Consider the following 13,486-nt stretch of genomic DNA (forward strand, 5'->3'; position numbering starts at 1 on the left):
AAAAAAACAAAACAAAACAAAACAAAAAAAACAAACAAACAACAAAACCAGACTTTTCCAAGGGTGACAAAGTGAACCGAAGGTCAGACGGAAGGAAGCAGGGTGTGTGGGCTGCTCAAAGCTCTTGCTCCAAAATCTGGAGGCGAGGAAAGAAGGTCCTCCCAAGAATTCAAGGGTGACTGGCCAGCAGAGGGATGACTTTGATGACTTTGGTCACTGGATCAGTCTAAGTCGGCTCTAAGGTGATTTCCACCTGCCAGATGGTTTACATGATTAACATTATCACACTTAGGGGCTATTACATTAAGGAATGACGTAGGAAGCCAAGAGAGTGGCTTATTCAGTTGGATTCTGAATAACAGGAAATAGTCTTTATCTGGTGCAACCATAATTTCATTTTCCATGGAGCGAATTTGAAGAAAGGTAAGGTTATTCTGGGGGTCAATTTCACGCAGGGTGCTCCGGGCCTTCAATATGAAGTTGTGCATGAGGTTTAGCATACTGTGTGGTGGTGGGATTGTCCATGGTGCTCTTGATAGGAATGCCTTCTGTGTTCACCACAATGATGCCCTGTATTCCCTTCTGGCACTGAAGTCGCTTCAGTGTCTCTTGCACCTTCTGCCATTTCCAAATGATCCATTAGCTCCTGCGACACGGGCACTCAGTCCAGCTATCCACCTATCTGTTGATTGACATTTAGTTGTTTCCATATCTTGATTATTGTGAAAATGCCTCAATTGAAATGGGAAGTGCAGATGTCTTTTTGAGATCCTGATTTCAACTCTTTTGGATAAATACCCACAAATGGAGTGGGACTGCAGATCATATGGTACCTTATTTTTAATTTTTTGAGGAATCCCCCATACTGTTTACCATAATGACTGTACCATTTTATATTCCCATCAACAGTACTGATGTATTCCAATTTCTCCACATCCTCACCAACACTTGTTATCTCTTCCTTTTTTGATAATACTATCCTAATAGTTATGAGGTGATACCTCCTAACAGCTTTAATTTGAGTCAACCTAATGATTAATGAGATTTAATATCTTTTCATATATCTGTAGACCTGAAAGTATAAAACTCCCAGAAGAAAACATAGGGTAAAAGCTTTATGATTTTTTGGTTGTGACACAAAAAACACAAGTGACAAAAGCAAACAAAACGAAATCTAACCCTCAATAAAAAAATGAGCTAAGGACTTGAATAGACTCTTCTACATAGAAAACATGCAAATGGCCACCAGGTATGTTAAGCTTATTTTAGGGTCAATATAATCCCATATGCTATTGTCTCTAGGCAAGGAGATCCTCTCTCACCTCTTCCACTTAACATTGTGCTGGATGTAATAATTACTGCAACAGAAAAAAAGAAATAAAAGACATACATACAGATTTCACAGGAAAAAAAATAGAACTGTCCTTATTCAGAGATGATACAATTATCAATGTAGAAAATTCTAAAGAAAACAAAACCAAACAAAAACAAAGACCTTTTAGAACTAATAAATGAGTTCAGTAAAATTGCAGGATACAAGATTAATATGTGGAAAACTGTAAAACACTGATGAAAGAAATTTAAAAATATATATTGAAATAAGTAGGGATATGTGCTGAACATATAAATGGAAGACTCCATATTTTCAAGATGTCGACTATCTCAAATTAAGTTTATATATTCAACACAATATCAAAGTTACAAGAAATTTTTGTTAATATCAACAAACTAATTGTAAATCTGTATGGAAAGGCAAAGATATTATAACAGCCAAACAATACTTTAATAAAAAGTCAGAGGAATCATATTACCCAAATTGAAGACTCACTATAAAGCTACAGTACTCAAAACAATATGGTATTAGAATTAGACATAATAGGTACAATAGACAGCCTAGAAAGATACAAATGTAGTCAACTAATTTTTGACAAATTGGGATGTATCCAATGTAAAAGGGTTATCTTTTCTTAATATATGATGCTGCCAGCACAACTGGACACTCATATACAAAAGATTTTAAAAAATAAAATGAATAAAAGAGAATGGAAGAGAATAGACTGAAATAAGATAAAGCAAAATTAAAGGTAAGTGGGATACATAATTTATACCTTTCATAAAAATGAACTCAAAATAAGTCATATACCTCAATGTAGATTCCAAAATTATAAAACCTTGAGGAGAAAACACCGGAGAAAATCTTCATGACCTTTATTTTAGCAAGCTTTTAGATGTAACACTGAGAGCGTAACCCATGATGAAGAAAAATGATAAATTGAACTTTATAAAAATTAAATTAAAAACATCTCTTCTGTGAAACATACCCTAAGAAATGAGAAGACATACCAAAGACTGAGAGAAAATACTTTAGTATTAATACACATGTATGCTATAAATTCAGTGAAAGGGGTTTAAGAAACAAAGAGCCAACATGAATAATTTTGGAAAACATTGTTTTGACTGGAAATCATAACTGTATATAACCAATTACTGCTCTATAATCTACCTAACTTAATTCATAGCTTCAGTGCCATTTCTGGAAATAAAAATTTCCCTTTCCCAATACATCATTACATTAAGCATATTAAGAATATAATCAGTGATGTAATTACTAGCACATAATTATGTTTTGACAAAAAGATAGTCCCATAACATATATCCATAGTTCTACCTCCCTTATCTCTATACATTTATTTATCATCTATATATCTGCTTATACTTGTATCATTCATCAGTATCCATTATAAATGGTAACACTCAGTTTAAAATTTCAAAGAAATATTTTCTTTCTGAAAACTTTGAAACGCATGGCCTTTCTGAACGTTTTACTTGGGGATAATTTTTCAAGTAAATATGACCAAGTACAAACTTCTGATTAAAAGTATGTTTAAGGTTAAATTAATAAAACAACTCTAAAACTCAGGAAGTATTCATTTCTTTTTCACTAATAAGTTGCAAAATTTAAGCAATCTTCTTAAAACATGGGCTAGGAGTGTCAAATCTAAATATCTAAATCATACACATTTAAATAAAATACTTGTGTCTTATCAATATAGCCTATAAAATGAGAAATTCAACTGATGTTTACCTACATATGTAATATTTTCAGGGTGCTAGTATTATGTAATATTTGAAAATATTTTTCTCTCATGCAGAAAGCTATAATGTAATACATCTCTTTGATGTATTAAACTTTAATTTAGATAGTGAAAAAATTGAAATAATCATATTACTGTTATTTGTTTCAGAAATTATTCTCTTTTTTAAAGGTAAAGCTTTAATTTGTGCTTTAGATTTTTCTTCCTTTTGCATAAAGGATAGGCTTAAATTTATTTTTAAAATGTTTCTACAAATAAGTAGAAAAAACTTTCATTAATTGGATTGATATATTTTGGGGGGCGGAGGAGGGAATAGACTTTTTTTTCAAGGAGCTCAGACTGTTACTATAACTTCAATACACATTTAAAAAAATCAGTTTCATTTATATGTAAAATAGGACAGCCTTTCTCCTGTCTTTTGCCAATCAGTGTTTTTTCCACTCAAGCAAACCTGTATTTATTCTGTAAGAAAATATCTATTCATGTGAAAAAAATCTAGCTCTTCCAATTTTCTTTTAATTTGCATTGGTATCTTGGAGTTATTCTGAAATCTATTTTTCTTCCCCACTAAAAATGTCATTTTTCTTCACGCTGCTTGAGTTGTAACTTTAGAAGCATGACGTACACAGAGCAAGAAGGTGAAAAAAAATATTTCTTTTGTCTATAAATTTAAGTTCAGAAGCGAAAGGACATATCAGCAAAGCAAAAGGATAAGCCTTGATAGAGAAAGAAGAAATAGAAAGAAGTGGAAGGGAAGAATATTTCTACATGCTCCATTAAAAGAGAAACTAAGGATTATCTGAAGCCTGAAATTCTAATCTAGGTTCAATTTTCTTGAAGCATTTCTCATCTTTAATTCACTGTGAGAGAACAAGCAACATAATATTAAATTCCATGCTGGAAACCATGATATACAATATTAGTATATCGAATATACTCATTCAAATTGCATTAGTAGTTACTACTGCCTAGGAAAAACGGGCATATTTCTGCACTAATAACAGATGAGAGTGAGGGACTAACAGCAAATAAAACTTCATTATCATCTGCTTTTATTTAAAATCAAATTCAGGTCTCTTTCCTAGTTGCAGATTGTTGTTAGAAAAGAAAGAACCTGAAATTATTTGTTTTATAATTGTGCTTCTATTCACATTCATGTTTTATATATAAGATTTATAACCACAAGGTTAACTTTGGACAATAAATATGCACAATGAGTTTCTCTGCTCTGCAGTAGCAAAAACTATATTGAGAGAGAAAGGTGGAAGAAAGTAAGGAGACAGGGTGGAGGGGAGAGAGAGAGGAGGGGGAATCCAAAGATAAACCAGAAATATCAAAAATTTGTATATATAAAACATAGTCACTCTGAAAATGCATTAATTCACCAAATGTTTATTGAAAATCTTGCCATAAAAGAGTTAGTTTGTGAAAAGTCAAAAGTCTCTGTTCCCCAATCTCACCACTACTTTCCCAGCAACCTTCCCCAGCATGTAGATTGAGATACAAATTTAAACAATGTGGTAGGGACACCTGGGTGGCTCAGTGGCTGAGCATCTGCCTTTGGTTCAGGTATGATCCTGGGATCCAGACCTGTATCAGATTCCCAGCTGGCTGTCTGCTTCTGTCTCTGCCTCTCTCTCAGTGTCTCTCATGAATAAATATAAATAAATTTTTAACAAAAACAAACAACAATGTGGCAGTTATTTAGGTTTGGTTAAATGTCAGGGGATGAGGACACAGTGCCAAAAATTTTTTCTGCTTTTAAAGATGATAATACATTAAAAAATTACTTTTGGTCATATTTTGAACAATTGGCTGAATTAGTAAATCTTTTCACTTTTCATGACATCTGGGAATTATTTTATTTTTCATGTCTCTTTCATGTATTTTTAAATTTTGGTAAAATATACATAGCATAAAATTTACATTTTTAAACTTTTTAAGTGTACAGCTCAGTAGATTTAAATACATTCATACTATTGTGCAACCAATCTCTGTAACTCTTAACATCTTGTGAAACAGCTCTGTAACTATCAATTACATAATAACACTCTATTCTTTCCTCCTTCCAGCCCCTGGCAACCACCGTTCTACATTCTGTCTCCATAAATTTGACCACGTTAGGTGCCTCATATATGTGAAATCATACAGTATTGCTCCTTTTCCACCGATCTATTTAACTTAGCCTAATATCCTAAATGTTCATCCATATTGTAGCATGTGCCTGATTTATTTACCTTCCTTTTAAGGCTAAATAATAGTACACTCTACGTATATTTCACTTTTTGTCTATTTATTGATAGACACTTGGATTGCTTACACCTTTTGGTTTCTGACTATAATGCAATGAACACGGGTGTACACATATCTGTTCAAGTCCCTACTTTCAATTCTTTTCCCAAAAGTAGAATAGCTGAATCATAAGATAATTTACATTTAATTTCTTTGGAACTGCCAAATTGCTCTTCATAGCAACTGCACCGCTTTCCATTTGGACTAGCAGTGTTGCAAGGGTTCCAATCTCTCCATATTCTTGCCAACAATTTTTACTTTCTAATTTTTTAATAATAGCTATCCTAATGGCTGTGAAATGATATCCCATTGTGGTTTGGGTTTGTATTTCCCTATTGATTGATTCAGTTGAACATCTTGTTGTGTCTTTATTGCTAATTTGTGTATTTTCTTTGAAGAAAGTTCTATTCAAGACCTTTTCCATTTTTATTATTAATTAATTGATTGATTAAATTTATTTTTTTAAAGTAGGCTACACAGTGCAAAGCCCAATGCAGAGCTTGAAATCATGATCCTGAGGTCAAGATCTGAGCTGAGATCAAGAGTTGGTCCCTTAACTAAGCCACCTAAGCCCCAAGACCTTTTCCATTTTTTAAACCAAGTAGTTTGTTTTGTTGCTGTTTAGTTGTAGGAGTCCTTTATATATTCTGGATATTAACTCCTTATCAGATTTATGATTTGCAAATATTTTCTCATACTTTATGTATTGCTGTTGCACTCTGTTGATCACATCCTTTGATGTACAAAATATTTTGATTTTGATGTAATCCAACTTTTCTGTTTTGTTTTGTTTTGTTTTGTTTTTTCCTTTTGCTGAGTTTTTGGTGTTATACACAGTAAATCATTACTGAATCCAAATCCAAGTGTTATGAAGCTTTTCTCCTATGGTTTCTTCTAAGTTTTATAGTTTTAGCTCTTATGTTTAGGTCTATGATCCGTTTTGAATTGCTTTTTTGCTTTATTTGGTTTTAATAAATGGTGTAGGTAAATGTCCAACTTCTTTCCATTCTTTTACAAGTAGATACTCAGTTTTTTCACCACCATTTGTTGAAAAGACTGCCCTGGTCATGACACCCTTGTCAAAACTCATTTGACATGATATAGTACAGAATGACTATATCATATTCCACTAATCTATCTGTTCTTATGTATTCCACTATCTTACTATTTTGATTATTGTAGCTTTATATAGTAAGCTTTGAAATCAGAAAGTGAAAGACCTCTAATTTAGTTCTTCTTTTTCAAGAAAGCATTTGTTATTTGGGTTTTCAAAGGATTCCATGTGAATCTTACAATGGATCTATTTTTGAAAAAAAAAAATCATTGGGATTTTAAGAGGGATTGCATTGAATCTATAGATTGCTTAGGGTGAAATTTAGAATAATTTATGTAGGATTGGTGTTATTTATTCCTCAAATGTTAGTAGTATTCATCAATGAAGGTATCTGGCCCTCAAATGTTTTGTGTTGCAAAGTTTTTGAATAGTAATTCTATCTCCTTATAGTTATAGGTGTATTCATAATTTTTATTTCTTAATTATAGAGTCTTGATATGTGTGTGCTTTCTGGAATTTGCCCATGTAATAAGGTTATCTGATATTTTTTTTGTGTACAATTTGTTCATGGTATCCTCTTATAATCCTTATCATTTTTGTGTATTTGGTAGTAACATCTCCTCTTTCATTTCCAACTGTAGTTATTTGAATCTTTTCTTTTTTTATTAAAGAAAAATATTAGTATTTATCTATTAGTATTTATCTATTAGTATTTAAATTAGTATTTATTAGTATTTACTATTTGACTAGTATTTATATTAGTCAATATAGATAAATATTTGTCAATTTTTTGAAAGACTAAGTTTGGTTTCATTGATTTTCTTTGTTTATTTTTTCTTTATCTAATTTGCATTATCTCTGCTCTAATTTTTATTATTTCCTTCTTGCTATCTTTGGTTTAAGTTTATTCTTCTCTTTCTAATTCCTTAGGGTATAAAGCTAGGCTATTGATTTGAGATCTCTCTCTTTTTTAAATGTAAGTATTTACAATGTAAATTTCCCCTTTAGAACTGTTTTTGCTGAATCTCATATGTATTGGTATGCTGTGTTTTCAATTCCATTTATATTTTCTAATTTCCATTGTGATTTCTTCTTTGACCCACTCACTGGTTGTTTAAGATATACTGTTAATTTAGTTACATTAACTAAACAATAATAACAATAACTAATGAATAGTTAACTAGTCACTTAAATTTACTATTGGACTCTCCATTTTGTTAACTGCTTTTTTGTATGTCATATATTTATCTCTCATTTTCTTCTTTATGATCTTCTTTTGTATTTAGCTGTTGTTATAGTTTTTGTTTTTTGAGGGTTTTTTTGTAGTGACACATGTAGATTCCCTGCTCATATCTATATTCTATAGATATTTTCTGTGTGACTACTTTGAAGATTATGTATAAGAGACTTAAGCTATTAACAATCTATTCTAAACTCATAAAACTTAACTTTAACTACATTTAAAGACATTACCACTTTATAGTTCTGCCTCCACCACTTATTTGTTTATTTATTTATTTATTTATTTATTTATTTATTTATTTATTTATTTTTTTTAAATTTTATTCATCCACTCATGAGAGCCACAGAGAGAGAGGCAGAGACATAGGCAGAAGCAGGCTCCCTGTGGGAAGCCTGATGCAAGACTCAATTCTGGGACCCCAGGATCATGCCCTGAGCCAAAGGCAGACACTCAACCACTGAGCCACCCAGGTGTCCCTGCCCCCACCACTTATATTCTTGACATTACATATTGCATTTTTATATATCACATATTCATTGACATAGATTTATATCTATTTTCCTGCTTTTGTCTTTTAAAACATGTAAGAGATTCAAAAGTTAAGTAACAAACCAAAATTAAGTTATTATTGGATTTCATAGTTCTTTATCTATTTACCTTTACCTGAGAGCTTCGATATTTTTGTATGGCTTTGAATTACCATCTAGCTAGCGTACTTTCATTTTAGCTCAAAAGATTCCCTCTAGAATCTCTTGAAGGGCAGATGTAATGATTTGGAAGTCAGATTTTATCTAGAAATTTTTTTTATTTCTCCCACATTTGAAGGGCAGTTTTGTTAGATATAGAATTTTCAGAGGATAGCTTGGGTTATTTTTCCCAGCCTTTTAAATATATCATTAAAAAAAGAGACTTTACTTATTTATTTGACAGAGAGAGAGAGAGCACACAAGCAGGGAGAATGGCAGGCAGAGGGAGAAAAGCAGGTTCCTTGCTGAGCAGGTAGCCCAATGTGAGGTTTAATCCCAGGAGCCTGGGATCATGACTTGAGCCAAAGACAGACACTCAACCAACTGAAACACTCAAGCACCCCTAAATATATCATTTGCTGCCTTTTGTTTTCCATGATCTCTCTTAAGAAACTTATAGAGGAACTCTTAGATGTGATAAGTCAATTTACTATTATTGTTTTCAAGATACTGTCTATATTGGGCTGTGATATTTTGATCATAATGTATCTTGGTGTGGGTCTCTTTGAGTTCATCATATCTGAACATCATTGAGCTACTTGTATTTGTATATACGTTTCTTTCCTCAAATGTAGGAAGCTTCTGGTGATTATTTCTCAAAGAACCTTTCCTCCCCTTTCTTGCTTTTGCTCCTGGGACTCTCATAATATGTATTATGTTCCAACTGATAGCATCTCATAAATTCCTTAGGCTTAGATTACTCTTCTTTGTTTTTTTCCCTAAATTTTTGCTCCTCTAATTTGGTAATTTCAAATTTATTCTTCTTAATTTTATTTATTTATTTGAGAGAGAAAGAGGGAGCACAAGCATGTAAGAGAGGCAGGGGGAGAGGGAGAAACAGATTCCCCACTGAGCAGAAAGCCTGATGCGGGGCTCTATCCAAAGACCCTGAGATTTAAACCTGAGCTGAAGGCAGACACTCGACTGACTAAGCCACCCAGTTTCCCCAATAATTTGAAATTTCTTGTCTTCAAGTTTGTTCACTCATTCTTCTGCATGTTCAAGTCTGCCATTTAACATATTTAAGACAGTTGTTTTAAAGTCTTTGTCTAATAAGTCTAAAAAATGTGTTTCTTCAAGGATAGTTTCTAGAGATTTATTTTATTCCTTCACATGAGCCATATTTTTCCTGTTTCTTTGTATGCCTTGTGATCTTTACTTTAAAACTGGATATTTGCAAAAATAGCCATTTCCCCCAGTCTTTGCAGACTGAGTAAGTGTAGGGGAAGACCGCCACTACTCAGCCCTGCATGGAAGTGTAAGGTCTTCTATGGATTTTTCTGGGAATATGTCTTTCCTGGAACTATTTGTGTCTTCTATTTTCTCAATTCCACTTTCCATATATAGAGCCTTTAAACATCTTAATTTCCCTAAGAATCTTACCCCTGGTTTGTCCTGTAGCCTCTGCTGTTTTATTGAACACATTGAGAAATCTTTTCTCCCAGGTGTCTGTGGGGTTTTGCCCCCTGCAATTTTAATAAGCTATGCTTGATTCTCTTAGCCTGAGATCTGAGCTATTATTAGCCATTTGAGCTGTGATTTAGTCTTTACATAGACCAATCTCTTTGGCAGTCTACAGACAGGTTAGAATCTCACTCTGCTCTCTCCAGTTTGCAGAAAATAACTTAAGTTGGGTCACTGCATCCTCCGATCCCACCCTGGAGACAATATGGAAAAATGTTAATAAAATATTACAATTTTCCTAATATTTCTTCATTGGATATTCACCTGATTGCTTTAGTTTTTTGACTAATTTCTAGGGTTCCTATTAAGTTATTTTAAGCAGATTCTAGTTGTATTTTTTCTCCATAAATTTATTTATTGGTGTTCAATTTGCCAACATATAGAATAACACCCAGTGCTCATCCCATCAAGTGCCTACCTCAGTGCCCATCACCCAGTCATCCCCACCCACCACCCTCCTCTCCTTCCACCAACCCTAGTTCGTTTCCCAGAGTTAGGAGTCTTTCATGTTCTGTCTCCCTTTCTGATATTTCCCACTCATTATTTTCTCCTTTCCCCTTTATTCCCTTTCACTATTTTTTATATTTCCCAAATGAATGAGACCATATAATGTTTGTCTTCTCCAATTGACTTATTTCACTCAGCATAATACCCTCCAGTTCCATCCATGTCGAAGCAAATGGTGGGTATTTGTCGTTTCTAATGGCTGAGTAATATTCCATTGTATACATAGACCACAGCTTCTTTATCCATTCATCTTTCGGTGGACACCGAGGTTCCTTCCACAGTTTGGCTATTGTGGACATTGCTGCTATAAACATTGGAGTGCAGGTGTCCCGGCGTTTCACTGCATCTGTATCTTTGGGGTCAATCCCCAGCAGTGCAATTGCTGGGTCGTAAGGCAGATCTATTTTTAACTCTTTGAGGAACCTCCACACAGTTTTCCAGAGTGGCTGTACCAGTTCCCAACAGTCCCAACAACAGTGCAGGAGGGTTCCCCTTTCTCCACATCCTCTCCAACATTTGTGGTTTCCTGCTTTGCTAATTTTCCCCATTCTCACTGGTGTGAGGTGGTATCTCATTGTGGTTTTGATTTGTATTTCCCTGATGGCAAGTGATGAGGAGCATTTCCTCATGTGCTTGTTGGCCATGTCTCTGTCTTCCTCTGTGAGATTTCTGTTCATGTCTTTTGCCCATTTCATGATTGGATTGTTTGTTTCTTTGCTGTTGAGTTTAATAAGTTCTTTATAGATCTTAGAAACTAGCCCTTTATCTGATACATCATTTGCAAGTATCTTCTCCCATTCTGTAGGTTGTCTTTGAGTTTTGTTGACGGTATCTTTTGCTGTGCAAAAGCTTTATTTAATGTTTCCATTAGGGAATGAAAGTTTGTACTTTCTAGACTGCCATCTATCTGATATCACACTGCTGCCATTACTCTTCAAGTATCATTATTGCTAATCTCATTTCATTTTCTCCCATAATGTCTAATATTATACCTCTATAATAGTAACTGTTTACAGTACACTATACTTGACTGTTTTCTTGTGTATATCTGCCACTTGATTGCAAAATACATTACTCTTTATTACTAGTGTCTTCCCTGTGATACCAAATAGTAGGATCTCTAAAAGAATTTGTAAGACAAAAGAACCTACATTTGTCAGTAGGGTAGCCACCAGACAAATGTGGTTACTAAACAATTGTAATATGGTCAGTGCTACTGAGGAATTGACTTTTTAATATATTTAATTGTAATTAATTAAGATTTAAATACTAATTTTCAGTTATTTTTGTAAAATTTTAAGTATGTTGGAACAACTTGTGTATGTGAATCTCTTTTTTACTATAAATTTTATAAACTCTAAATCCATATCAAGTTTTGTGATGAAAATCTATCATCAAATTTGTTGTATTTAAGTGGAAAATAGACTCAAAATTTTAGGGAAGTTTAGAGAAAAACAATGTAAATTATTAAAAAGTATTTATATACAAACATGATATTTTTACATGTTACATTAGATATTTTATTAAAAATTTAACATTTTCTGTTTGCTTTTTTAAAGAACTTATTAGAAATTTTTTAATTGGACCTGGATTTCACATTATATTTCTATTGAATATCATTGATCTGGGCTTTTATAAAAATCCCAGATCTAGTTCTTCTCTTCTATGAAACTTTAATACCATTATGCTGTATTTTTAAAAATACTATTTTATTATTTATTTATTTATTTATTTATTTATTTATTTATTATTATTTTAAAGAGAGAAAAAGGAAGGGGGGAAGGCAAAGGGAAAGGGAGAGAGAGAATCTCAAGCAGATTCTCCACGGAGTGCAGAACCCAATGCAAGGCTCAGTTTCAGGACCCTGAGATCATGACCTGAACCGAAATCAAGAGTCAGATGCTTAATGACTGAGCCACTCAGGTTCCTCATGTTGTATGTTAAATATGTATTTAATTTCTTTTTTTTTCAAAAGTTTTATTTATTTATTCATGAGAGACACAGGGAGAGAAGCAAAGACATAGGCAGTGGGAGAAGCAGGCCCATGCAGGGAGCCTGATGTGGGATTCGATCCTAGGACCCCGGGATCAGAACCTGAACCAAAGGCAGAAGCTCAACCACTAAGCCACCCAGGCATCCCAATTTCTTGCCAATTTCTGACTTAGATGCTCAGAATAAGTTAATTTGCCAAATGTGTGGGGGAAAGTGGAATGCATATGCAACCAACACATAGACTATTTTCTAGAGAAAACAATTTCAAAGACCATTTCTCCTGACTGTGATAATAATAATATGTTTAAGATTTAAACTAACAGTGATGAAGAAAAAAGTTGAATTAAGCAGAGGCTAAATCTTCCCATGTACTTAATCAAGTATTAAAATTTCTTTTGTAATCACACTGCTAATCAATTTTTCACTAATATGGAAGATTTTTTTCTCCTTTATATCAAATTATTAATGACCCCTTATCCCAGAGATACAATTAAAATTTTATAAAAGAATTATTCAAGCAATTCTAATTCTGATTTTTCTTATATGTATATATGTTTGTATGTGTATACACATACACATTTGTGTATGTATTATTTTTTTCTATATGGTATCTTTGATTTAGGTTTTTATGTAAAAAATGCTTTGAATGTTCCTTTAGTTATTTCATCTTGCACAATATAAAGAAAGTAATCAAAAGAAGTTTTAAAGTGCAGCTTGAAATACTCAACTTTTCTGAGTTGGTGGAAACCATTGATACTCAGCCTCTTTTCAGTTAGATATTGGTGTTTAGAAAGGATCACTGTAACTTTTCAAGATGTTTTCCCTCTCACTATATGCCCTATTTGAAACAAGGTTCCTCACACTTATTTAGTCAAGAGTGGGAAATAAACCTTATATTATACATGGCATGCTGGATGTGCACATAAACATGATCATACACTTTCAACCAAGTTAGAATTTATTAAAATATATAAATTGTCAAATACACAGCTTTCCCAATTTGACATACCAGAAACAAAATGCCTGATTTAGGCAAAGAACAAGTTATAAAAAGAGCACAAATTAAAATAAAGAGCTGTTGGTACCGAGGATT

General features: G+C 33.0%; 1 pseudogene; it reads right to left on the bottom strand.

The window, feature by feature from the left end:
- Nucleotides 1-336: 336 nt before the first annotated feature.
- Nucleotides 337-13,486, bottom strand: part of LOC100688415 — a 40,188-nt pseudogene continuing 27,038 nt past the window's right edge.

Source organism: Canis lupus, chromosome 7 (genome assembly GCF_011100685.1).
Source record: "Canis lupus familiaris isolate Mischka breed German Shepherd chromosome 7, alternate assembly UU_Cfam_GSD_1.0, whole genome shotgun sequence".
Classification (NCBI taxonomy): Eukaryota; Metazoa; Chordata; class Mammalia; order Carnivora; family Canidae; genus Canis; species Canis lupus.